We start from the raw sequence: 4368 nt of genomic DNA, 5'->3' as shown, positions 1-4368 counted from the left end.
CAAAACTTGACGAGGAAGGAAAAATTATATTGGAACCAGAAGCAGTCATAGAAACAAGAACTCGACAATTACGAAATCGATCAATTTCGGAGTATCTTATCAAGTGGAAGAACTTATCCGCTGAAGATTCCACATGGGAGGATTAGAATTTTATACAGAAGCATCTAGAACTACTGAAGCATTGAGGACAACACTTTTTTGAAGGAGAGGGGCATGTTGGGTCCCTATAATACTAGTGATTACCCCATTACTATTGTAGTTGTATCCCTTATTAATATTGTTGTGCCCCTATTGCCCCCATATTGTTATTGCTGTGCCCCATAGAATCCCTCTATTGTTATTTTTGTGGCTTTATATTATTATTGTTAGGTCGTCTGGGTTATATTGTGACTCCTTAGACTCCTATATATAGAAAATATGTTTTTTCATTTGTATCATCCAAGAATTTCTCATTTATGTAATGTAAAGGAGGTTTCCCCCTCGAAGAGGCTGAATTCTAAGGCACGAATCTCTCTTTTCTATCATTTTGTGAGCTAGTTTCATAACATGTAACTTTTTAGTTTATGAATTTCTAGACACTACTTGGACTCTTACGCCAGGCTTTATTATATGGAATGTCTGGAAAGAAAGGAACAAAATAATCTTCAAGAATGAAAAAAACCCCCCGATCGACTTTTTGAGTAGATCTTACACTATTTTAAGGAAATGGTTGGAACCACTGTGTGAACCACCCTAAGAACCCTCCTTTAGCTGTAGAATTGAGGATTCCTAGTCGGCTGTTTATGCAGGGGCTAATCCCTCAAGACCTAGATAGGAAGGTTGTGAAGATGGACACTAAACAGGATATCTGGTACCTTCCCCCTCAGGGTTTTTTGAAATTCAATATTGATGGGGCTTCAAAAGGAAACCCGGGAACTGGTAGTTTTGGAGGGGTGTTAAGGGATGAAAATGGCAGCATTCTTTTCATCTTTCACTACCATTTAGGAAGGGCCACTAGCAATATGGTGGAGCTTATGGCTATGGAGCAGTGTCTTGATTTCATGAAGCAAGATAACCGCCAAAATGTGATTGTTGAAGCTGATTCTGAGCTAATTATTAACTCAGTCAAGAGGATCAGTTATGGCACAGTGGCAGAAAATGTCTCTAAACACTGGAGGCTGACCCAGGTCTTTTAAAGGATTCAGCTTCACCTCCAGAACCTTCGCACAATTAGTTTTAATCATGTGTGAAGATCAGCCAATAAATTGGTAGATATTCTAGACAATCAAGGAGTGATCTATACTGAGTGTAAGGTCAAAATGGAGTGGCAAGATATGCCTTAGGATAGATTAAAGGTGTATTGTCACTACCAAGATGAGGAAGATCGAAGGATGGTTCAAATCAAAGCTATGGATGTTGGTTCCAAATGACTAGGCTTCGTTTTGTTTTATGGTCTTTTTCTCAGTCTGGTCCTTGCAGACGGCAGATCACTGTCAGCCTCCGCAGCCCAGATAAATACGGTGACAGATGCTCTAGAAGGAAAATTCGTGGAAGAATCGAGTTAGCAGAATGTTGGCAGGAGGCACAGCATGGTTGGATTAGTGTGAGGGGCCAGAATCTGGGTTTTTTCAGCGGTCGTAATACCTTGGGTTCTCTTGCAATGGACACTATACTACTCTCGGAGCGGTTTGTGGTTTATCGCAAGAATTCTAAGAGGCAAGCAATTTTGAAGTTTTTGGAGCGATTCCATTCAGCTAGTTACACATGGCCAAGGGGAGGGACCGAATACCGCCCTCATCGCGTGCTACTATTCGGTCCAATTGACCCGTGCGATATGAGCCTTGACCATTGGATTAAACTAGGTGGATTGATGGTCAGGAATGATCGTGCATGTCGGTGGGTTCGAGGGTTAAGCGCCATGCAGCTTGGTATTGTGATATCCTCCGGTGTCATTGGATTGGGAGAGGAGATTGGATGGTTTAGATTAAAGAGGCAAGTTTGGACAAGTAATAGTTCCCTGGAGAGAATTGATGTCTTGAGCACGTTTAAGAGGTGGACCCGATATCCTTTCAGAATAGGTTTCCTTTTCTCTTCAGACCCAATTTTAAATGTTATGAGGGTGCTTGGCACCAACTTGATTTGATTGGCATCTAATGGTCTTTGATGGGAGGATCGAAAGGTCTTAATATTTTCTGTATTTTGAAAGTTCTGAGGTTTTGATGGTAGGGTTGGAATTCTCGGCTTGCAACATGCTGCCTGTGGCCCACAGTTCCTTGTGGGCTTTGTACTTTATGTAATTTATTTTCCTTTTTAATGATATAGAAGGCTTGACTCTTGCTTCAGCAAAGAAAAAGATGATTAATATATAATTGAAGTTGTTGTTCCCTCGCATTATCTAAAGTATCTTAGCAATGTTTGTTGGTGGCTAAGGGCCTGACCTCTGGTGGATTTAACTGCTTTCTTGTATTATATTTTGATTCTTCTAAAGTTTGGTTGGTTTGATAATTTCCTGTTTCTGTGAGTTTACTTTATTTGTTTTTTATCACTTTCTTCTATGGAAGTAGTGTATGTTCTTTTTATAATTTACAACGCTATCATTTTGATTTGGGTTATGTTTATTACATTGTAAATTATTTGGATAATGCATCGCATTGCTTTAATCATCTGTAAGAGTTTGATTATCGCTACTAGAATCTCAGAATTGATATTGTTTCCATTTTGATTGCTTTATAGAGATTGAGGTGAGTTATTGTTACTGTGCTCTCGATTGATGATGTTTTTACTTGAACTGTTGTAATATTTGATTTCAGTAGAGGATTGAGTTTTGATATATCCTTTAATAACTATGATTGGAGTTTATTAGATTCATCCATTTATTCTTGTGTCAAGATATATACTACAATTTAGGAAACATTAATCTCTAAATTAATAGCGGCCACATACTGTGTACACTCTTGAAATAAGAGGACATGCCCAGGTTGATGATTAATGTGGGATAATTAGGAGTTTTAAAAGGCACCTTTTATCAACCAAGATTTTGGCACTGTTTCCAAGGAGAGTGTAGCCATTTACAAAGAGTGATGTATATCTAATAATTTCTATTGAGGAAGAATTGGGTATTCAAAACAGAAGGTAAGAACCTACGTAACAAGCAAGTAAAGCTCTTGCTCCTCCACTTGCTTTTCAATACAATTACAGAAAAGTGAAGTAGGTGTTTGATGCTTGTCTGTTGAGAGAGAAATGGGTATTAAAAATAGAAGGTAAGATGCCTATTCCCCCGCCCGCTTTCTAGCAGAATTGTTAGGAACTTAAGGTAGAAATAAACATTTGAATTTTTTGCATGAATGACTAAGAAGAAAAGACCTGAAAATAATCCAATTCCACATCCCAAACTTGAAAAATCTAAGGGACTGGTGACCCTTGGATGATCAACTTTCATTGACGACATCTTTAAGAAAGTTGAATCTCAGCCATCAGTAGGTCCTCGAACCATTGATTCCAGAAAACCTACTATCTTCCTTTGGGACATAGGCTCACCATCTATAGCCTACGCTAAGGTCCACAGTAAAATGGAAGGAACTGAGCAGAGTTTTCAAGATATTAAAAATTCATGCCCAATTCCCTCACAGGAAGGGAATTCTTGTAATATTCATGAAGGAGGAGGAGAAACAGGGGAAATAGAGGAACCAAGATCCCCTCAGGTAGTAATTGAGAAAAAGACACCCAGTATCCTAGACCAAAGGAGTGTTGTTAAGATTATTCCCAACCCTTCTAGATATCCTAGGGATAACTCTCTAGCTCCAGAGATCCCGGAAGGGTACTGGCATATTTTTGATCAAATGGCCAATAATCCACAAGCATCATAGACCTCTACATTACAGTATCCTATCATTGATATAGCTGTCAACACACCCATGAAAGTTATCCCTCTACAAAATATTCCCACCTTTCATGGACTCACATCAGAAGACCTAGATGAGTTTCTGTTTCAGTTTGATGTATTATGTCTGGGTTATGATTACACCACCAATCCCCAAAAACTGAAGCTATTTCCCTCTACGTTAAAGGGAGCAACCCTGTGTTGGTTTGTGGGACTAGGTGGGGCCACCATCAATGATTGGGATCAAATGAAAACCACTTTCCTTAAACAATACTAGGACTATTGTAGATCTAGGGAACTAAAAGACAAAATATTCCAAATGGTAGCAAGACCTAGTGAAACATTGGAAGAGTATGTGGAGCGTTTTCAATATAACCTCCAAAGGTTTCCCTACAAAACTCTACCTTTGCCTGAAAATGTGCTAAAAACTACACTGGTTAAAGGGATGAAAGAACAATGGATAGAGACATTAAATATTATGGGTAAAGGTGATATATACCAAGATGACT

This window comes from Pinus tabuliformis, chromosome X (genome assembly GCF_031772625.1).
Source record: "Pinus tabuliformis cultivar Carrire ecotype Pingquan chromosome X, CPIR1, whole genome shotgun sequence".
NCBI lineage: Eukaryota > Viridiplantae > Streptophyta > Pinopsida > Pinales > Pinaceae > Pinus > Pinus tabuliformis.
Note: the sequence above shows the minus strand (reverse complement) of the source record.